The sequence below is a fragment of the Lemur catta genome, chromosome 6 (assembly GCF_020740605.2).
Source record: "Lemur catta isolate mLemCat1 chromosome 6, mLemCat1.pri, whole genome shotgun sequence".
NCBI lineage: Eukaryota > Metazoa > Chordata > Mammalia > Primates > Lemuridae > Lemur > Lemur catta.
In genome coordinates, this window is record NC_059133.1 from 84370529 (window position 1) to 84396037 (window position 25509).

Genomic DNA, 25509 nt, shown 5'->3' on the forward strand with positions numbered 1-25509 from the left:
TTACATCTATGATCATTAGGAATACTGGCCTGTAACTTTCTTTTCTTGTGATGTTTTTGTTTGGCTTTGGTATCAATCAGTATAATAGTGGCCTCATCCAATGAATTTGGAAGTGTTCCCTCTTTTTCTATTTTTTGGAAGAGTTAAGAAAAATTGATATTAATTTCTCTTTGAATGTTTGGTATTAATAGAATTCACCTGTGAAGCCATGTGTTCTGGACTTTTCTTTGTTGAGAGGTTTTTAATTACAAATTTAATACCCTTACTTGTTATTAGTCTAAGCTTTCTATTTCTTCTTGATTTAGTTTGATAGGTTGTATGCTTCTAGGAATTTATTCATTTCTCCTCAGTTATCCAGTTTGTTCTGTAGTTGCCATGTAAAATGGAAAGAACACTGCTAGCATTTGCTGGTTTTTTAAATGCATATTTTATACATATAATTTTTTAAAATTCATCTGGATAGATCTTGTGATAGTATCACATAATAAGGAACAAGGAATTTGTTAGTTATGTGTGATAGAAACCCAGATCAAACTATTTTTTTAAAAAATCTGTTGCCTCACATTCAATCTTTCCACCAATATTTACTAAGCAGCTCTTATATATCAACCTATTGCTTATTATGCTGGGCATATAAAGATGAACAAGAAATCTCCGTCCATCAAGCTCACAGAGTTCTAATGTGTCACCGAGATTCATCTTTTCCTTTCCATTTCTAGGCTGTGCCTGACTTCATGTGACCTTTTCTCAACCAGCTTTCTCCCTGTCACTGCCAGATGGTTTCCAGCTACTCCTAGGTTGCATGGGTCCCACAGTTTTAAAGACCAGGGAGAGAGAAGCTGTGTCTTTCCCAACTTTTATGTCAAATCCCCTTAAAGATCTCTATCAGAATGTGCTGGGATCATGTGTCTACCCCTGGACCAATCACCTTCCTCCTTGAGTTGGGATGTTCTAGTTGACCACTGGCACCATGTGCCTCAAGCTGTGGCAGAGAACTCTGGTTCTTGATTGACAGCTCTACCAGAACCACATGCAGTGAGGGAAGAGTCTTCCCAAAGGGAAGGAATGAAAGAGAAGGAAAAGAACCAATGCCCCTACACATTTCTCAAAAACAATTTAATAACAGCCTATGAACTCTCGGTTGAAGATTACAAATACAAAGTAGAAGTTCAATCTTCATAAATTTTCTATTTACATCCTTATGTTTTGTTCAAACTTTGGTAAATATTTACTCCTCATAAAAATTTGAAAGTTGTTCATTATATTAATAATCTTGTTGTCTTTTCAGAAGAATAATACATTAAAAGTTTTATGATTTATCTTCAGATTCTGGTTCTGTGAAGTAGATCATGCTAAGAGATATATACTCATCTTGTAGTTTCCAGTGTATAGAAACATGTTGTATAAACTGATTTGTTACTGAGGCAGCTGAAAATAGTGGGTAAGAGCCTTCAGCATCTCTGTGACCTTGGGTCTCTCTACACATTAGTCCTCTCATCATTAAACTAAGGGTAATAATAATACCTACTTCATAATGTTTATTGTAAAGACTAAATGAACTAATCTGCATAGAGAACTTAGAACAGTACCTACCTTATAATAATCAGTAAATATTAATTACCATTACGATTATTATTGATTTAAAAAAACACTGAAAAATATGACTTCATATAAAATATAAATCCCCAAAGAAATGTTATTAAATATATGGGACTGCTTTGTAATGATTAACATTACAGAGTTCTAATGCTTTTTCACTTTTTATAAGCTATTAAAAATGAATTTCTCTTCAACTACAATATTTCAAATCATTGTGGTGAACATAAAACACACACACACACACACACACACACATATATATATGTATATATATAAAATATTTGACTGCTTTAAAGCGTATAAAGACAATTGCAACTGAGAATCACAACTAAAGTATGAATGGGATGATTAATATTGCATTTATTATTACACACAGTAATTTAGAAAAATTGCTCTAAAGCTTCTAAACAAAGCAAAACAAAATAGAAAAGCACAAGATAGTATGTGAATGGTACCAAGAATAGTATGAAAAAAGTAAAAAATGTGTTATGATCCCAGAAAACATATTTTATTTAAAAAACTTTAAGTTGTCAATTCCATTATTACACCAGATATTTTATCTTTTTATGAATTTATTGGCATTTCTTTTTATCTAAAAACAGATAACATTTTAAGATTGTATGTGACACACCAATAATGCCTTGATCATATTCTCTTGATGCACACTATGCTAAAATATGAAAATAGCATTAGACCAATAAAAGAGAATCTTCTAATTACTAACCAAATTTCTTTTCTTAGAAAGTTGTTAATATAAATACTTGCAGAATTCGACTTAGTCTTATGAGAACATTATTTCTTACTGATCTTTAATTGACTCATTCACTTGTTTCTCTATAGCTTTAAACGTACCAATTCATTTGGTACAAAATGGATCTTGAATGAACAAATGAATAATTGAGGAGAAGAATATGTGATGTAGAATAAAATAGTTTTAAAGTAGTAAGATCATCGGATAACTCTTATTGTGATTGTTGTGCAAACAAGGAAGGGAGAAAGAGGAAATGAATATAAAGGGCTTACCATGTGACCTGTTTTAGATATACATTATTACGCTTCATCGCTCTCATCCAGTTTATCAAGTTAGGAGGAACTACCCCATTTTCAGATGAAAAAATTGAGGCTTAAACAAAAATTATGCCAAAGCCAACAGCTAATATATGATTAACACTATTCATACCTAACTCTGGACAAAACCAAATCCATTTCTTTAACACCATATTGTGCTGCCTCCTTGTAATGAACAATATAATATGTTGATATCACTATTTTCTCACCAATCTTCACTTTCAACATCCTTTGCAATATACAGAGACTGAATATATATGTAAAACAAATTTCTGGGTATTTTTCCATTTTTACACTTATCATAACCCAGAATATTAAAAAACTACATCTTCCATATCTGCAAAATTTGCCTTTAATCCTCTTTTATTTCAAATTTTGTTTTTAAATTTTTTTCTTATGCCCTACTGTCCATCCCTCAACTCTTTTTCTACAAATAAATAAATAAATAAGAAAAAAAACCTCAGTAATGTCTAAGTTCCTTGACTTTTTACTAATATTGACAGGGCACAGAATTGAACTTTAAATTTGTGTTTCCAAATAAACATCTAGTTATAAGGACTACATTGAAAGGAAACTAATGAAATTCCAAGGTGCTCTGGGGTGGCTGTTTTATTCTGATCGGTGGCAGATTGCACTATTGACCAAATGTCAGACACGGAGCGATACAATGATTGAATAAAACTGTATACATAATCGGAGCAGAGAACTTTGCCAGGACCGGCTTTGTCGCCTTTCTCATAATACTAAAGGAAATTCTTATTTTTTTTCTTCTCCTCTCTGAATGCAAATAAATTTTTTTCTTTCTGTGCCCCCTCCTCCTTTTATTGGTGCCCCCAGATAAAATAATGCAAGGTGCCTTAGCCAGAGACGCTGATGAAATATTTTCAGCCCAGATATTAATCTGTTATCAGTTCTGTAGGTGTGAAATGTGATGAAGATGACAGAGAATCATGCTCTGCAGGCCTCAAGTAATTTGCACCAAAGATATTTAGATCTATCTTTGGACACTGAAGATCAGTTATTATGGGAGGGGAAAAGCCCTTGGGGAGTCTACCTTGAAACATATTTCAAATGCCAGGGGAGTTGCATGAAAATTGGGTAATGAATGAAACTCTGATTGCAGAAAAATCACTTTGGAATGTGACTGCTGCAGCACACTGCTGCTCTGTGTAAACCTTAAATGCTTGACAACACGAACTGAATAGTGCGGATTCTATGACACATTCTAATACTACTTTCTATCTTGACTGCTCTTGCTGCGTCCAGTTGGGGATGAATAAATATTTGTCATACAACCTAATAGTTTTATTTTTTTTCCTTTAATCGAAAAAATGATCATGATCATGGTGTGCTCATAATATATGAGAGGCTGCAGATGGCTTATGATAAGTTCACCAAAGAAATTTTATCTTCTTTATCCCTGTAATGCTGTATAAATCAAATGTTGTTTCTTATACTCCAATAGATATTCCTGAAAGCCTATAAATTAAGCTAGCCAGGACTGTACTTTTCATTCTTAATCATCAAGCTGGGATCAAGAGATCTTACTAATATTTCCTTTTGGAAAACTTCTCTGAAATAGCCAAAAATGGTTTACCAATGATAATCAGGTAGAGATGGTTATGTACTCATTACTAGTTCTGAGTTGGGAATTCACCTTGGAACAAAGAACCCATGGTTGCTTATACCATTTAGGCATCTACTGTGAATATAAGCATGGGACCACAAGTCCTAATGTAACTTTTCAAAAACAGCACATTAATTTAAGTTATGAGTGTCTGTGTATATAAACTCATCAGATTTTAATGTTCAGAATGAAATTAAAAATTTGTTTAATAATGAAAATACACTCATAGAAATACTTACATTTACACGGTCTAAGAACTGTCTCTTCTTTAAAGCCTATCCATGAGTAAAACTGATTATAGTCCATCTAAATATGTACATGTTTCTCTCACAACCCTCCTAGGGTCTGAATGTTTATGTCTGCTTAAAATTCATATGTTGAAATCCTGACCCCAAATGTGATGGTATATTGAGGTGGGATCTTTGGAAGATGATTAGGTCATGAGGACGGAGCCCTCATGAATGGTATTAGTGCCCTTATAAAAAGGCCCAACGGGGCTTGTTGCCCCTTCTATAATGTGAGGACACAGCAAAAAGACAGCATCCATGACTGAGAAATCAGGCCCTCACCACACACCAAACATGCCAGTGCCTTGATCTTGGACTTTCCAGCCTCCAGAACTGTGAGAGATAAATGTCAATTGGTTATAAGTCATCCAGTCTATGGTATTTATGGCAGCCTGAACAAACTAAGACAGCCACAAAGAGAATTTTTTAAAATATTTATTTATATGACTGTTTATGTTTTTTAGAATGTAACCTATGTAGGAAGTATGCCTTCACCAGAACCTGGCACATAATAAATGCCCAACAACTGTTGGTAGAATGAACACATAAATGAAGAAAAGAAGGAATATTTAAATCCTTAAAAGGAAAATGGGGTTATGTGAAAGAAAATCACCAATGGCTTTTCCTTTGGCTTTTTTTTTTTTTTTTTTACATACTAGAAGTGGCAAAAATAAAAAAGGAAGAAAACAAGGGGGACTCTCTAAAATAAACTGAATTTCATCTGTTATGGAATCAAAGAATGTAATATAAAGAGCCAAAAAGTAGAAATATTCCATTCTTTTCACCTGCAGCAAAAGATCGTCTACCAGGTGACATCAGAGCAAAAGAGATTTGCTTCAGGTTTTGGGGCTACATGAACCAGCTGGATCCTGGAGAGGTGAATTCCATAGTGAAAACTACTTCTGACCTTGGAAGTTATGATCCAAGTCATTTCATTCCAGATTTCAAAATGGTGCACAGACGACCCCCAGCTGCACCAGGGACACCAATCTTCTCCAAGGGTTTTTAAAGCAATTAAGTTTGGCATTACTGTACCTGAAATATCTTTCCCAGTTAGACCTAGTGTATATCAGAATCCCTCATGCATTTCAGAGTTACAGTACACATCAATGGAAACAAAATTCCTTAACTCAATAATAAATGTTCAATTATTTTTTTAAAAGGTAATTTTTTATAATTCAGAATTTGAGGGTGGAATTGAGAAGATTTACTTTCCCAGAGGGCAAGCCCAGAGAGAGGGCTGATCACTTTATGTGCTGTAAGGAAAGACAAGAGGGACTTTAAGGCACTGCTTAGCATAGATGAGGGTGGATATGACCACAGAGGAGACCATTGTAATTAGTATTTGAAAAACAGGGAGGAGAAGAACAACAACTGTCTAAGCAAATAGCAGTGAAGCCCCACCAGATTACATTGTCTTTCTAGAGAGGATTCTAAATATGAACTACTTGATATTTTTTTCTGCTCATCATGCTACTATGAAAAAGAAGACTTTTTAAAAGTAATTTATGTCTGCAGATTTCTTAATTTTTTCAAAGTTTATAAAAACAAATATTGACAGTGGAACATTTGGATCCTTAACACTGTCTATGTCTACATATCTATTAATAACTATCTATCTATAATATATTGCATATATAGTGTTTTCAATGATATATATGGTATTGTGTATACATGGTATAGTATTCAAAGTGATTTCATAATTCTTTGAAATAAAATCCCCTGAAACAAACTCAAGAAGCCTATGGCTCTACATAAAACTCACTGCATCACAAATTAAGATACATCAAACCCAGAATGCATAATTCCCAGCATAAGTAATATGCCAGAGCATATCCTATATTTATTTCCAAATAGGTGATATATGCTATGTAGTAGGATAACATTTTGCTAATAAATTGAAGGGTTTTTTCCCCTTACTTTCTATATCTTACTCACCATCTTTCCCACTCAAAGAGTAGCTAGAGTATTACCTGCTTCCTGCCACAAGGAAGAGGTGATACAGCAAAATTAAGACAATAAAGGCAAAGTCAGTTATTGGTTTTATCTTTCAAATCCAGGACTCTTGCTCAGAGATTTGGAAGCCTTGGAAAACAAGGCTTCCCTAGTCCCCAGCAATATTCAAGACCAGATAAGTTTTCCACAAATGGATACATGAAGAGAAAAATCAGAAAGGGGGAAAGAGAACATGAATACTGGTGAGTTCTTGAAAAATAACCCTTTTTTATTTCCGCTACCTGGAATGAAATGCTAGAAAGAGAAAGATATAAACCAAAAAAAAAATTGGCTGAGTTTCCTGTTCTCAAGGAAGAGAAGCAATTTACAAGGGCCTTAGCGGTCTCCATGCCTACACTGGAGAGTGAATGACAGAACACACCACATGATGTGTCTGGGCAGAAAGACTTAGGATGGACTGAGTGAGTTTTCTGCAGCCTAGGGGGTTACTAGAGCAGTGTGAAGTTTACCCAGAGACCAAGAACAAAAGGTGGCATATCTGAAGTGGAGTTGTGAACCGAATAAAGAAAATGGGGGAATGAGTGAACTGTAAAAGTTCATGAGTGAAGACCAGACCAGAATGGCACTGTCAGCAGAAGTTAGAGCAGGTGTTGACACCCGGGGAGGTACACACCATGTACAATGAACTCCATGCCACAAAGCAAATGCTCCTCAGAACATTTAGACATAACTACAAGAAAAAAGGAAAAGGCAAGGATTAGGGAAGTGTGGAGGAATCCCAAAATTTGAATTTACCTTTCTACTGCCCAAGATATCTGTGCAATTACCCTGAAGGAGAGCATACCTACTGTGATCAAGAAACAGGTTGGAAACAGGTATATTAAAAAATGCTTAACATCATTAGTCATCAGAGAAATGCAAGTCAAAACTACAGTGAGACATCATCTCACCTCAGTTAAAATGGCTTTTATCAAAAATACAGGCAATAACGAATGCAGGCAAAGATGTGGAGAAAGGGGAACCCTGGAATGCTGTTGGTGGGAATGTAAATTAGTGTAACCACTATGGAGAACACTATGGAGGCTCCTCAAAGAACCGAAAATAGAACTACCATATGAGCCAACAATCCCACTGCCAGGTATATGTCCTAGGTAAAGGATGGAAATTCAGTATATTGAAAAGATATTTGCACTCCCGTGTTTATTGCAGCACTATTCACAGTAGCCTAGGTTTAGAATTAACCTAAATGTCCATTAACAGATGAATGGATAAAGAAATTGTGGTACCTATACACAATGGAAGATTATATGGCCACAAAAAGGAATGAAATCCTACCATTTGCAACAACATGGATGGAACTGGGGAACATTATGTGAAGTGAAACAAGCCAAGCACAGAAAGAAAAATCTCATATGTTCTCACTGATATGTGGGAGCTAAATATTAAAAACAATTGATCTCATGGAGACAGAGAGTAGAATGATGGTTACTAGGGCTGGGAAGGGTAGCAGAGATAAAGTGAGGATGGTTAATGAGCGCAAAATATAGTTAGATAGTTAGAATGAACAATACTTGATAGCACAACAACGTGACTATAGTCAACAATAAGTTAGGATATACTTTAAAATAACTAGAAGAATAGAATTGAAATGTTCCTAACACAAAGAAATGTTAAATGCCTGAGGCAATGGATACCCCAATAACCCTGATTTGATTAATTCACATTGTATGCCTATATCAAAACATCACACGTACCCTATAAATATATGCAACTATTAGGTACCCATAATAATTAACAATAAAAAATGTTTTAAAAGTACTCAAAAAAGGAAACAGGTTGGAGAACAGGATGACTGGTACAAAGTGAGTAAAGGGTAGGGTGTTAGGACCTAAGTGTGGAAAGAAAATGGTAGTGACACTGTACAGGCCAAAAACTATTATAACGACTTGGCTTTTATTCAAAGTGATATAGAAAACTACTGGAGGGTTTTAAGGAGACTTGTTACACAGACTTCCCTTTAATTTAATACAGTTACTCTGGCTAATTTGTTAAAAATATAGTTAAGAAGGGTAAAGGTAGAAGCAGGGAGTCAAGGTAGAAGAGAAAGCTATTTCAATATTCCAGGTGAGAAATGATATTGGCTTAGATCAAGGTGGTAGTGATGGAAGTGGTATGATTGTCATCAGATTCCGGGTATCTTTTAAAGATTGAGCCTTGGCATTTACTAATAGACAGAGTGATGGATGTGTAAGAGTAAGTGTAAGGTTTGGGGGTCAAACAATTAGAAGAATGGAGTTGCCTTTCTCTGAAACAGAAAAGACCAGAGAGATTAGGTTTGAGTGGCTTTGCATATGCTAAATTTGAGTAATGACTGTTAGACATCTAAATCCAGATTTCAAATAAGTAGTTGTATATTCAACTCTGGAGTATAAGGGCAATGTTGAGGCTGGAAAGTCACCAAGTTATAAATGTCATTTAAAACCATGACACCAAATGAAAGCAAGAGAATGAATGCAGATAGAAAGGAGACAATGTATAAGGACTGAGGTATAAAAAAGGAAAGGTATAAGCTCTGATACACACCAACGTTATAGGATTAAAATAATGAAGAATCAGGAAAGAAAACTGACAAGAATTCTGAGGTAGGAGCTAAAAAAGGAAAAATTTAAGAAGGAGAAATTTCTAAGGTTCAATTGTGCAAATATTGCAGCCTAATCTAATAAGATGAGAACTGAAAATTTGCAATTGAATTTAGAAACATGGCACTTACAAAAAAATTTTTTTTTTAAATTTAGTTGGGCATGGTGGTATGTGCCTGTAGGCCCAACTACTTGGGAAGCCAAGGCAGGAAAATTGCTTGAGCCTAGGAGTTTGAGGTTGGAGTGAGCTATGATGATGCCACTGCACTCTAGCCTGGATGACTGAGCAAGACCCTGTAAAAAAAAGAAAAGGAAAAAGAAGAAAAGAAAAGAAAAGGAAATAAAGAAAAGAAAAGAAGAAAGAAAAAAGAAAGAAAGAAACACAAAGAAAGAAAGAGAGAGAGAGAAAGAAAAAGAAAGAAGGAGAAAGAGAAAAAAAGAAAGAGAAAATTTAATTGACATAGGCTATAGGGGAGATAATTATTAGGAGGGTGGTGTTGAACAAGCAAGAAGGCATGGGGCTTATTGCATAAGAAGAAATTATCCTTAGCTAGGAGCACTAACAAGTTCCTTCATGTGAGAGGTGAGAAAGCAGAGTACATACACACAGATGCAGGTAGGTGGCTGTCTTAGTCTATTTGGGTGGCTTTAACAAAATACCTTAGACTGTGTACTTCATAAACAGAAATTTATTGCTCACTGTTCTGAGCATTGGGAAGTCCAAGATCAAGTTGCCAGAAAATTCTGTGTCTGGTGAGGGCCCATTACTTGTGAGTGGCAGCTTCTATATGTTTTTCCAGGTTGGATGGGGCAAACAGACTCCCTCACACTCTTTTTATTAGGACACTAATCCCATTTACAAGGGCTCCTAATCACCTACTAAAGGCTCCATCCCTAAACACAATCACACTGGGGATTAGGTTCCAACAAGTGTATTTTGGGGTGGCACAAACTTTCAGACCAAAGCAGTGGGTAAACATGGTGGAGGGACCATGATGAAATTCACTTCTTGGCTCCTATTTTCTCAGTAAAATAAGAAACAAGGGCCGGGCACGGTGGCTCATGCCTGTAATCCTAGCACTCTGGGAGGCCGAGGCGGGCGGATCGTTGGAGCTCAGGAGTTTGAGACCAGCCTGAGCAAGAGCGAGACCCCGTCTCTACTAAAAATAGAAAGAAATTATATGGACAGCTAAAAATATATATATAAAAAATTAGCCGGGCATGGTGGTGCATGCCTGTAGTCCCAGCTACTCGGGAGGCTGAGGCAGAAGGATCACTTGAGTCCAGGAATTTAAGGTTGCTGTGAGCTAGGCTGATGTCATGGCACTCATTCTAGCCTGGGCAACAGAGTGAGACTTGGTCTCAAAAAAAAAAAATAAATAAATAAATAAGAAACAAGAACAATGGGCACGAGTGAAGATGGGGTTGTAACTATGTTTTTTAAGACTTTTTTTTTTAGTGCCATTTTAGCTTCATAGCAAAATTGAGAGGAAGGTAGAGATTTCCCATATACTCCCTGCCCCGACACTTGCACATCCTCCCCCCATTATCAACATCTCACAGCACAGTGGTACATTTGCTATAATGCATGATCCTACATTGACAAGTCATTATCTCTTAGAGACCATAATTTACATTAAGATTTACTCTCAGTGCTGTAAATTCTATGGGTTTTGGCAAATGTATAATGACATGTATCTTCTGTTATAGTATTAACATTATACAGAGTAGTTTCAATGCCCTAAAACTCCTCTGTGCTCTGCCTACTCACACTTCTCTAGCCACTGACTCCTGGGAACCACTGATCTTCTTACTATCTTTATAGTTTTGCCTTTTCTAGAATGTCATATAATTGAAAGCATACAGTATGTAGCCTTTTCAAATTGGTTTCTTTCACATGGTAATGTGCATTTAAGTTTTCTTCGTATCTTTTCATGACTTGATAGCTCATTTCTTTTTAGTGCTGAATACATGCTATTGTCTGGGTGTACCATAGTTTATTTATCCACCTATTGAAGGACATCTTGATTACTTTCAAGTTTTGGCAATTATGAATAAAGATTCTATAAACATCTGTGTGCAGGTTTTTATGTAGATAGAAGTTTTTAACTCCTTGGTATAAATATCAAGGAGCACAGTTGCTGGTTCTATGGTAGTAATAAAAGTATTTTTAGTCTTGAAAGAAATGACCAAACTGTCCTCCAAAGTAACTGTACCATTTTGCTTTTCCATCAACAATAATTGAGAGTTTCTCTTGCTCTACGTCCTCACTTGCATTTGGTGATGTCAGTGTTGTGGATTTTGGTCATTCTAATGGTTAGTGGTTATCTTTAATTTCCATATCCCTGGTGACATATGATGTGGAACATCTTTTCATATGCTTGTTTACCATTTGTATACCTTCTTTAGTGAGGTATCTGTTACAGTCTTTGGCTCATTTTTTAATCTGGTTGTTTGTTATTGTTGAGTTTTAAGAGTTCTGTGTGTATTATGGATAAACATCCTTTATCACATATGTTTTTTGCAAATATTTTTTCCCAGTCTGTGACTTGTCTTTTCATTCTCTTGACTGTGTCTTTCACAAAGCAAAATTTTTAAATTTTAATGGAAGTCTAGTTTGTCAATTCTTTCTTTCATGGATCATGCCTTTCGTGTTACATCAAACAGTCATTGCTAACTCCAAAGTCAGCTAAATTTTCTTCCATGTTGTCTTCCAGTGTTATAGTTTTGCATTTTACATTTAGGTCTATATCTACATTTTCATATGGTACCTTCTATATGGTTAGAATAACTATTTTATAAATATGGTGAACAGATTTTTCTCAATCTAGCTCTTAATAGTGATACAGGCAAGTTTTAAGATATCATCAAAACAAATCATGTAGACCAGTCTCTACATTCCAAGAATTTTCATTTATTCATTAACTTCACAAATATTAAATAATCCTTACTATGTTCAGGTACTCCTTTACTGTTTCACAAAGAAGTATAAAGACTGACATATAGAAAAGACTAAAAATTACTCCCCCCGGAGACTCACCTGGAGAAAAAATATTAAAACTTCCCAAAATAGATATCTTTGTACCAAAAAAAAGGGAAGAAAACCAAGCAAAATTAAATTTTCTATGGACATAAGGAAATGTGACTTAGTATTTATTCTTTCTGAAGACTCATTTACTTAATTTGTTATTAATTTTAAGGTGTAGGAAGCCTACACTATTAGTGACTCACAGACAGAAAGAAAGCACCCACTGAATGAAAATGAAATATGGGGTAATGGGCAGAACATTCCATTGAAATTAGAAGACCAGAAACAGGCCCAGATTCATCACTTAACTTGCTGTGGGCCCTTCTCTTCAGCCTCAAGAGCTTCGTCTGATAAATAGATATACAGTAGTCTCCCCTTATCTGTGGCCTTGCTTTCCATGTTTTCAGTTACCCATGATCAACTGTGGTCCAAAAATATTTAATGGAAAATTCCAGAAATAAATAATTTATAAGTTTTAAATTGCACACCATTCTGAGTAGCATGAAGAAATCTCATGGTGTACCACCCTATGCCACTAATCCGTCCCACCCTGGACATGAATCATCCCTCTCTCCAGCATATCCACATTAATACACCACCAACCAGCTAGTTACTTAGCGGCCATTTCAGTTATCAGATCGACACATCACAAGAAGGATGAATACAGTACAAATAAGATATTTTGAGAGAAAGACCACATTCACATAACTTTTATTATGATATTTTGTTATAGTTGTTTGTATTATTGGTTATTGCTGTTAATCTCTTGCTCTGCATAATTCATAAATTAAACCTCATTGTAAGTATATATGTAAAGGACCATCTGTAATTTCAGGCATCCACTGGAAGTCTTGGAATGTATCCCCTGAGGATCAGGGGAGAATATTGTATTAATAAAGTTTGAGCATCCCTAATCCAAAAATCTGAACTCTAAAATGCTCCAAAATCTAAAATTTTTTCAGTGCCAACATGATACCACAAGTGGAAAATTCCACTCTTATGTACTTAACATAATCTTTGTTTCATGCATAAAATTATTTAAAATATTATATAAAATTAGCTTCAGGCTATGTATATAAAATGTATTGAAACATAAATGAACTTCATATTTAGACTTGTGTCCCATCCCCAAGACATCTCACTATGTACATGTAAATATTCCAAAATCAAAAAAAAAAAATTGAAATTTTGAAACATTTCTGGTCCCCAAGCATTTTGGGTAAGGGATACTCAACCTGTACCTAATTTTGTAGTTTTTATGAGGCTCAAATAAGGTACTGAATATAAAATTACTAAGAAAATTATTGTATCATTTTATTGTTTTAAACCTGTTTTATAGTAAAATGTGGTTTTGCTCTTGTTTTTTTTTTCTTCTAAGTGGATTATTTTCTTCAAACCTTCCTTTGGTATAATCACATGTTTTTGCAGAATGAAACTACTACACAGCAATTGCAGGATGATATAGACACAATATTAATAGATTTAGTGTTTTTAAAATATTTTACTGTTGTGTACTTTTGTTCCTGATAAATTATTTTATGATAAAATTAGTGACTTTTTCTCTTTCTGTAAAACAAGCAAACAGAAAGTCTAATGACTAGCTAAGACCTTAGAAATTATACCTCCAACTAAGTGCATGTTCTCATGTGGCAAGTGTTGATTTAGCTTATCTACCACTATGAACAATAGATCCAGTCATTAGGGCCTACCTATTTTAAAAGCAGTTTTTAAATTTTTAAATCCCTACTTAGATGATCTCTGAAAAATGCCTTCTACACTCTGAGGAAATAAAATGCAGAAATGTTCACATTCATGAGACAATAGCTTTGACTGAATGCTGTAAAATGAAATCTGCTCTTTCAGTTTTTCTTTCAAAAGAAAAATTGCATAAATAATACATTTGGGCCTTGCAATACCAAACAAGCACAATAGCTACTTTACAGCTTTCATCAAAATGAAGGCCATCTTTTTCATTTTATTATGGAACCATTAATACAATATCATCAACTCTGATTGGCTACAAGGCTCCTGACAGAAGGCGTCCTGCCGGATGTCAGTGGAGGAGGTGCTAATATCGCTGGAATAGGCTTTGGCATCAGCCCAGTGACTGAGGAGCTGATCAAACCTGAAAAAATAAATAAATAAATCTAAAACTTTTCAAATTTGGGGGTATGGCTTCTTTCTCAGGAAAATTCATATAAGACCTACTTTCATCATGCCCCTCAAATTCACTTGAGAATCTCTTACATAATGAATGAATAATAGAAGTGTTTACATCTAGATTACCTTCCTCATTTAGTTTTTGGAATGCCTTCAGATAGATTTCTATCCCAATTAGCCTTTTCACTGGTCTGTATCAGAGACATTTAAAAAAAAGAAAAGAAAAGAAAAAAAAAAACCACAGGTAATAGTTCACGAGTCTATTTTCTACCTATTTTCACTTCAGACAAGAAAGATCTGTTAGAGGAAGGAATAGAAATAATAGCAAAATTACACTTTCTAATTATTCATGGATTTAAATTATCCTTGCTATTGTGGTCTCTGTCCCATGACAACAGATAATTGAGAGCTGGCTGTAATTGACATATTAGGGTTTTCTTTTATTTAAGGCAAATAGAAGGACACAGTTACACATTAGGTTTCCCCTGTAGGTAATATGAGCACATGGCAGATAGCCACAAAATAGAGGTTTAAAGGGATTTACTTACTTGGTATAAATACAGGGCTGTAGAAGGAATTTAAAGAAAATTCAAAGTAACCCATGGATAACAGCCTTATGTTATATGGATTTAGCACAACATGATTTAATTTCTCATAAAGGGGAATTAAACAAAGCAGTGTAACCTATGATTTCTTAGCATTCTTGTTGATGTTTTAAAAGAAAAATTAGTTTGCCTCTTCAATGGAAGTAATTTTTAAACGCCCTCTATATAATTAAATCTAATCTTCATTTTATCTTTGGAATACAAAAATATATCCCAAAGTGTGTGAGGAAATATTCCAGGTCAATGGGAAATGAGTCAAAAATTGTCAATCTGCTTGAAATGAACAAATACGATGTTACTTTAAGGCTTCACTACTTTACAGTATTGTGTCGATATTACAAGGAAAGTTTGCCTCTAGATTGCTACTTATTAGCTGTGTGATCCTGTGCAAGTCATTTAGCCTGCCAGTGCCGTAGTTTTCTGTCCCATAAAATGGAAATGGGAATGGGATTATGGTACCTACTAATATATGTAAAGTATTTAGAAGAATGCATGGCACATAATAAATATTCAAAAAGTGTTAGTTATTTTTGCTGCCCAACAGCATTCCAAATGATAGAAAAGTGAGAGTAAATTAAGAAGCAAAAAACAGTTACCATTTTGTTGTTGTTGTCAGCATCACATTCTGGTAAAATTCAAGAAAATCCTATTTCTTTACAAATTAACTGCTACTGAGATTGACTGAGTTAGATTTGAGGAATTTAAAATATAGTGAGCATCAAATATTTGTGTTTGCTTTTTTAACAGGCAAATTAAAACATTGGCAAGTGCCTTTTAATTTAATTTTTAATTCTTATCCCTTTGGAGACTACACATAAAATATTCATTTATCTTCAATTTCAGTTTGGTAATATATGCTTGGCAATTAAGAACTTGATGTTCTAAGAGATAAATGTATTTAGGTTAAATGTTAGTGCTTTGTATAAAGCCAACTTTGCAGGAATTGTATTATACTTCTTACTCTTTGGAGTGATATGAAGCAAAAGCTCTAACTTTTAGAGCTTTGGAAATGCCAATGGGTCCCTACCCTCTTCAATAAAACTGCTGACATTAAGAACGCCACCTTAATTTTACTTTTCGAACACAAGATGCTAAGCACTTAAAAGGCTTACAGCTTACTCTTGATTTGTTGCATTGATATCACTGATTTGGTCGGGATAATTCTAAAGCTCCCTAAGATTGGCCTTTGTTGTTGTAGGATACTAGTAATTAGGAACCAGTAATGGATTTAGCATTTTCCAATATTGATATCTACCACGAGTATCAGCCCAAGTTTTCTCACTTTCTGTTTATCTCATTTACCTAGCCCTACCTTCTTGTTATAAAGATAGATGAATCTTAACAAATTCACATGCATATGCAAATAAGCACGTGTATATTTCAGAAGCAGAATCACATAAAACTAACATCTGTAACAATAGTGTGCTTTAGATTTAGAAAATCAAAGTTACCTATAATTTAACTGTCAACATGTTTTCTTTGGTATTCCTTTCCTTTCTTTATAATTTGATTCACTATTATTTGTGAATTATTATAAATAAATTGCAGTTTGTTTTAATTACCCAAAAACTAATGGGGAATTGGTAATGTATCAGAGTTGAAGACAAGAAATATGATTTTGTTCAAGATATTTGTCCATTCTAAGAACTAGACGGCTCTTAGGTTAAATGAGTAGTTGGTTCTACAAAAATAATTTCAATAGTTCAAGAATCCCAATGAAAGTTTACTTTTCTTGGGCATAATTCTGTACCCAAGGTATGAAGCATCAGTTTCTTTGTCTGTGGCTACGATTGTATAAATCCATTGGAATCATATCAGTTATCTTATTCTAGCCAGAAACAGTAATTAAAAGATTTATTTTTTTTGATTAATTTTAAATGAGAACAATATTTATGACTCAATAGTATGACTTGTTTTGCAGGAAAACCCATACTACAGGAATCAGGTTTGAAAAGAGGATAGGAGAAGTCAGAGACAAAGAAGTATTTTTTTGGTGGTAGAAAGTTTGAGAAGTCTGGAATGGGGGTCTAGGCTCCCTTCCAGCTTCATAAATCATTATAACTTATTGTTTAGATTCCCAGCCATACCTTCTCATCCTAATGCAATGAAGGTCACTCTTTTTAAGAATGGTTATACCTCAACTTGTGCATAGAAATAGAATTTATCTTCCCCTATATAGACATTATTCTGTATAACATACAGGTGTTCTGTATATAAATGAACAATATTAATGTTCATGTGTAGTTCATGAAATTGAAGATGTATGCATATCTGAATATAGATTGAGTCTTTTGAAGGTTTGGCTGCTGGAGATTTAAGTAACTATATACGAGCAAATGCTCTGCATGGAGTTAATGTACAATTGTCTTTATAGAAAGCCTCCCACTTGCAACTTATGTTGTACCTACACACTTGGATTTATTTGATTGATTTGATTAATATCCTTGTTTATGTAATATAAATCATTCTTTAAAATCTTTGCATAATCAAATATCCTAAGGAAATAAGCTTTGTTTAAAGATGTTCATTAAGGTTATTTGAAGTAACAGAAATGGGGCACAATCTAAATGGCTAATGATGGTCAAAAAAAAAAAAAACTGAGTGGAACGTTTCCCATCTACTTAAGAGAGCATTTATTTTTTGAAAAATGGACAATTTCTTGTCATGATGCCAAGTGAAAAGAAAAATGACAGGGTGCCAGATTGTATATGTAATAGGAACACATCTATGTAAAAGAAAGCCACAGAAAAGATATTAATGTAAAATAATACTAGAAATAAAGATACTAAAATATAAATGGTGGTTGTCTCTGGGTGTCAGGATCATGGGAAATTTCTTTATGCCTCCTTCTACTTTTTCATGTTTTCTGTGGTGAATATATATGTTGCTTTCGTAACTGAAATTATATATACTTTATTTTATAAAAGTAATCCAGTTATTTTAAGAGGTGACTAAAATAATATAATATTTAATAGTTATATGTTACAAACAATGTATCAGGTATTGTTTTATATGTTTCATTTTCAATAACTAAATGAGCTAATTTGTTATTACCATTTTTGTAGCCAGGAAACTTAGGGACAAAGAGGTTAAGTAACTTGCCCCAACTTACAGTTAGTAGACTACAAAGCTTGGACTCAGAACTAGGATATATAGCTTTGGTCTGTGCTATACGATCACAGTCAAGTTACACTACTTAAAATGTATATTTGTTTAATATTTAAGCATGACAAAAGTATATATGTTATTACAGATACCCATGTACCCACCAAGTACTGATTTTTTGACATAATTCCAGAGCATGCTTATTCGAATAAGTATTGCCACTGTAAAATAGATCAATGGGAATATGTCACTTTAAGATGATGATGCCATTTTTATTATTTTAATAAGAATAGCTATTGTTTACTAATGTCTTAAAATGGATAGGACAGGTATAAATCTAACAAAATATGTACAATATCTATATGAGGAAAACTACAAAACTCTGATACAAAAAAATCAAAGAAGAATTAAGTAAATGAAGAGATATTCCATGTTCATCGGTAGGTAAACTCAATATTGGCAAGATGTCAATTCTTTCTAACTTGATTTATAGATTCAACACAACCCCTAGCAAAATCCCAGCAAGTTATTTTGCGAATACTGACAAATTGAGTCTACAGTTTGTAGGGAGATGCAGAAAGCCCAGAATAGCCAACACAATATTTAAGGAGAAGTGGAAGATCTGACACTATCTACTTCAAGACTGACTGTAAAGCTATACAGTCCTCAAGACAGTGTGGTATTGGTGAGAAAATGAACAAATAGGTCAGTGAAACAGAATAGAAAGCACAGAAATAGACCCACACAAATATAGTCAACTGATCTTTCACAAAGGATCAAAAGCAATACAATGGATAAAAGGTAGTGTTTTCAACAAATGGTGCTGGAAAATTGGACACCTATGTGCAAAAAAAAAAAAAGAATATAAATACATGCTTACATGCTTCACAAAACTCAACTCAAAATAGATCATAGACCTTAATGTAAAACACAAAATTATGAAACTTCTAGAATATAGCATAGAAGAAAATCTAAATGACTTTGCGTATGGTAATGACATTTTAGATGAAACTCTAAAGGCACAAGCTATGAGAGAAAAATTGATTAGCTAGACTTCATTAAAATTAAAACCCAAATGAACTGAAAACCTACGTCCACATAAAAACTTGCACATAGAAGTTTATAGCAGCTTCTCTCATAACTGCCAAAACTTGGAAGCAGCTGAGATGTCTTTTAGCAGGTGAATGAAAAACTGTGGTATATCCAGACAACGGATTTTATTGAACACTAAAAGAAATGAACTATTAATATAAAACCACGAAAAGACATGGAGAAAACTTAAATGCTTATTACTACATGAAGAACGCCAATCTGAAATGTGTATGTACTGTATAATTTCAACTACAAGACATTCTAGAAAAGGCAAAACTAGGAAGACAGTAAAAAGATCATCGGTTGCTAGGAGTTAGCAGGGAGTAGGGGAGCACAGAAGATTTTCACAGCAGTGAAACTACTCTATATGATACTATAATGGTGGATACATGTCGTTATACATTTGTCCAAACCCATAGGATGTACAACACCAGGAGTGAGCGCTAATGTAAACAATGGCCTTTGAATGATAATGACCTGTCGATGTAGGTTCATGCACTGTAACAAATGTACCATTCTGCTTTGGGCTTTGATGGTGGAGGAGGCTATGCATGTGTAGGGTAGTAGTATGTGGGGACTCTGTATGTTCTGCTCAATTTTACTGTGAACCTAAAACTACTCTAAAACATAAAATCTATTCTTTAAAAATGGCAAGGAAGTATACTAAGATCATCACATATTTATCTCATTTAATTCCCACAACAATCATATTACTAGAAACCGTACTTTCCCCATATTACGGGAGAGATAATTAAGACACACAGGTTTATATACCCAAGGTCATTAGACTCGGGAGTGCATACTGGTAAACATCACAAATTCAAAACATTTTGGAAACTTTCTTGAAAGTCTACAACAGATTCTTCTTGCACACCATCAACAAAAGCAAAATATTCATTCTCTAAGGACAGTATTATTTTCTTTTTAATTATGAGATCCTATGTGCAGAAAAGTCTAGTTGTAAAATTGAGTGATAAAACTGGATAATTCCATTATGGAAAACAATGTTTTAAAAGCAAATCACCAACTTGTAGTCCTTGGGACAAATCTGGCCACTGACTATTTTGTGTTTGCCCCACCCTAATATTGGCAGAATATTTCACATACAACTCCATACATTAGGTCAACTTGAAAAAGTGTGACCAAATTCTGATGTAGCATCAATGAGCTAAAAATAGGTAGTAGCTCACCCTCTTTAATGGCACACGATCTCTTCACTCCGTTGTCCCCACCATCTCCTTGCCCCTGAGGCCAAGTGGCAGCTACTTTTTATCACGGCACTTGTGCTGTTATTTTTCTTCTAGTAGAATTGAGAAAACTTTTTCCTATATCCATGTCTTTATGGAAAACATAAGATAAGGCCATATGGCCCATGTTTTATGAAAAATGGGAATGCATACTTATTTGTGGAAATGTTGAATATCCTACTTGTTTAATATGCCAATGTATCACATTTAAGTCAAGAGAATACCACTCACTTCACTGATACACAAAAAGAATTCTGGCCAATACATGGAAAAATGTATGATTAAATGTTTGATTAACTTAAAAAGATTGATATTTAAACAGGATTTATTTTGAAATGCAAATAAAGGTGGTGGTGCTGTAGTAAAATGCAAATGTGTATTAACTGGAAAAAAAATTACTCTGGCATCAAACTCTTTTCAGCTGGTAAGTTCATAAAGAAGTGTCTATAGAGGATAACAGAAATTGTGAGTCCCAAGCAGAAACAAGTATTTGCAAATATAAGTATAGCTAAAAATTAAAAGTGTAGAAAACAGACTAGAGAACTTACAGGGCAAAGTATTTTGAGCTTTCTATTACAGCTGATGAAAACCTAAATATAAATAATAACACCTATAAGGCAATATTATTAGTGCCATAAATGAGAATTTTGTTGCGACTGAAGTACTCTGAGGTGTGGTGCCATGACAGGCACAACTTCAGAATGTTATTTATTTTGTGAGAAAATTCCTGAAAAGTTGAACGTAGTAATTTAATTGGTGAGCATGAATAAGGGCATTGCTCCTACAGTAGTATGAAACTTAAACCTAAGGCAGTAATGTTTTACTAAGACAAAGACTTTACATGTGTTCAGTGTATTATTCACCAGGGCTCTCTTTTCTCTTTGAGCTAAAAATGTTAACAATGAAACACATCAGGAACAGAGTAATGAAGAACCTGCCTTGGATAGGCACCCATAGCTTGAACCACTGATGTTTTGATGCTTTGGTGGATTTGAAGGCACAGTTGCTAGGCCGCTGTGCTACAGAGATATCAGTAGTTTTTGATATGCCGTGGTGCTGACCATACATACACATACATCCACACGTGTATATGCATACACACACATACAGTATCAAAAATAATTGCTTGTTCTAGAAATTCAAGAAAACTACCACCTGTCACAAGTGAAAACCCAATCAAAAACTTGGCTTTTTTGGGTTGATATTTTAACCATCAAAATTGTTTAAATGTCTGCGCAATAATTTTTGCACTTGTTACACAAATTTGTGATTTGCATAACTCATCCTCAGAGAAATTTTATTTTGGTGAAATTACAGAACATTTGGCTCATTTTTCTATGCTAAGATGGTTCTACAAATACAAAAGAGATAGACTGAAATACATTTCTCAAATTCTGTATTTAAAGACCAAATTCTTAAAAAAACAAAAGAAGATAGCATGCATAGAGAATTACAAATGAGTTACTGCTGAACCACTGTGCAATACAGTTCAGAAACTCTTAACAAGACGACACTGAAAAACAGAATTTGACAAATTATACAAACCCTTATACAAAATTTCTATATGTGCTTGGAAGTACCTATATTTGAGAACATCTGTTTTCCATTGTGAACTGAAGCAAACTAAGCATTGCTTAAAATTAAAAGATGCATTACAACAGAATACACAAAACCCAATGCTGAAACCAGAACAGAAGAAAAAGTAAAACATTGTTTGCATCCAAACCAGAGAAGTAATGAATCATAAAAAGAAATTGTAGTCATTAAACTTATCTCATATTTAATGTATTTGCTTCCATTTTAACTAAAAGTGAAATAAAATATTGGATGTTACATTTGTATAAAATTATACAATGAAAATAGATTTGGATTGCATTTCTGGTGGTTTTTTCCCATCCATACAATTTGATTCATTTACATTGACTGGCCCAACTCTAGAGAAATAACACACAACAGTTTCAAACAAGGGATTTCATTATAACTGAAAAAAAAATACAGTTTACTAATTTAACTGCCTAGAAAAGAACAACACAAATTTGCACTTAATTTATCATAATTGTAAAGTGTCTCTATTTTATAGTCATATTTTTGAAATTATAAAATTAGTGTGAGGCCAGGCACGGTGGCTCATGCCTGTAATCCTAGCCCTCTGGGAGGCTGAGGCGGGTGGATCGCTCGAGGTCAGGAGTTCAAGACCAGCCTGAGCGAGACCCCGTCTCTACTAAACATAGAAACAAAAATTATCTGGCCAACTAAAAATATATATATATAAAATTAGCCGGGCATGGTGGCGCATGCCTGTAGTCCCAGCTACTCGGGAGGCTGAGGCAGTAGGATCGCTTAAGCCCAGGAGTTTGAGGTTGCTGTGAGCTAGGATGATGCCATGGCACTCACTTTAGCCCGGGCAACAAAGTGAGACTCTGTCTCAAAAAAAAAAAAAAAATAGTGTGTCTTTGTTAAAATTATAGGAAAATTTGGGAAATAAAAAAATATAAGGTTCTTTGATTTCAAACTTTTTGAAAATGAATTGATATTGCTCAGTTCACCTTTATGTACTAACAGTGATAATAAGGCTGACATTGCATAGGTAGAGTTATAAATGTGTTACTAACCTGCAGCACAATCAGTACTAAGCACTAAATATGAAGGCCCTGAAAACCATAATTTTACACATCACACAACTGTCATTATGATTGTACAAAGACTCTGTCCCTGTTTGGAAGCAGAATTTTTTTTCCATGATGAAAAAGGTTTAGTTACTTTTCCAAAAGAAGCATTATCGTATCATTAAAAAGATGAATTTGATCTTTGGCTCCAGTTGGTCTCAAAATTCATAAGTATATGTTTCTCTCTCATTGGCAATTAATGTTAAAGTCTCTATTTAAAATTATAATAACACTATTCTCTTATATCTGAGGAAATTCTTTCATATATAAATAATATCTCAATTATCAAGGTTATGATGAATTATATTGTAAAGGGTAACATTATCCATGTCTGCTGAAGATAAACTAAATTAAATGGACAAATAGATTAGATATAAAGAAGGATATTAAGAGATTATGGAATTGCTTCCCTCAAGATCTTTAAAAACAGTCCAGATATACATCTGCCTACAATAGTTTAGGTAAAGTTTGCCTGAAGCCAGCAGGATGAAGAAGAAAGATAACCTCCAGAGGTTTCCTGCAACCATATTTTTTCTAAAATTTCACTCTATTGCCCTCTAACTGTGCTGGCATCTTTTCAGTTTTCTGATGAAGATTCTGGGCAGCATAGATTTTTTTTCTTAATGTTAACACAGTGTCACTCCAATTTTTAAGCTGTAGTTTTCAATGAAAAAGAAAAATAGCTAAGAGAGAAGTATTACTGAAGTTCAGATTTTGTGTAAAAAAAAAAAAATTAACTACATTCAATCCAAGAGAACACCATTAAAAGTCAGGCCTGCCAAGTTAAAAATTTTAAAACCCAGCTGCCCCCTTCATTACTATAGCCTCACTACCAAATAGTCAAATGATTCAAGATTTCAAAGAATTCTAAAATTTTTACCAGATAAATTATAAAGCATATATTTAATACACTGGGATGTAGTCTCTTAATGCTACAGAGCGGGTTAAAATATCTGCCCCATCAAAAAAAAATCACAGATTTTTGGATAGTCCTAAGGAATAGTAGAATTCAGTCAGGGCAACCTCATAAAGCCATGGTGGTTGGGCACCTCCAAAAGTCCAAGGTCGGGGGTCCCTATAGAGAAACCAGCAAGTGAATGGCACCCCCAGAAATAGGGCAGGGACAATTGTAGCTGCTCTGGAATAACAACTCAATCATGACCTGCTCATTTCATAATTGCTTTCGTGTTGATTTATTATTTTTATTATCATTGAAAGTTTGTTTTAATAAGTGATGACTGCTTAATGTAAGAAATTAACCAGTAGGTCAATATATAAGGAAATCTTAAAAGATAGAATTTCTTTTTTAAAAACACCCTTTTAAATTTGGCTAATATGTTTTTCCTATTAGTCATCCACAGAATTTGATTCTAAATTACCTGCAGCACTGATAATATTTTTAACTAGGTCATATCCCTAAAATTATGACATGTTACAAGTATTCTGATAGTTTTATTAGCTTCACAAGCAGAAGGAGAAACGTCTTGCTCTATAACATATGTAAGAATGGCTTACATAATTAATTTTTGTGTGAATTATCGGAATGGTTTGCTAGTTACTTACAATATAATGGTAAATGTTCAGGACTGAAATTTTCTATAGTCAAATTTGTGTATTCAGTGAAAAATTGATCAGCAGAGATTAGAAGAGAGCCCAAGTCAACTGCTTAGTAGGTATTATAGGGAAGACCAACGAAAGCATATGGGTAATTCAATGCATTTCTTTTAGCAAAAACACTGTGAAGTATATGTGACTTACAGCGGTAAATCACTTGAATATCATACGTGGGTAACATTACTCAGTGAAGGATCAAGAGGAAAGACAGCATTCCAGAGGAGAAATAGGTGATTGGCTTTCCATAATTCAGATATTCTAAGTTTACTTGAAAAGAAATTTGTTAGCTTTGTGACAGACACCTAAGAAAATGGTGGCTAGGGAAAATGTGTGGGAATCACAACCTCAAGAAGCCATGATATTGTTTTTTAAAATTTGCTGTTACAGTTTTCACGCATGCTTTTTATCCATGAAAGAGGAAAATATTTGCATTTCACAAAATAAATATATGTGGCTTGTATTACAATCTACATGTCATTTTACAACTGTAGGTAACATGTCATGGAAGATCCATAGGATGTTTTTTGTAACATTCATTAAAAGTAAACAGAATATTTGGATTTCATATAAGTGCCCCTATCTGGAGTTTGTTGATAAAGTAATTGATTGTAAATAAATATCTCTTTAATTGAAATATTAATAATATTTTTAATTCCAACTTTAAGAAAATAAATGCCATTATAATGTGCATGACTATATTTCATTTTAATAAAGATAAGAGAAAGAGATGCCTACAGTAGTTTATAAACAGCTGCAAAAAAAAGGCTTACAAAGCTAGAGCAACTCACTGCCCTGTTTCTCTTTCAATTACACTGC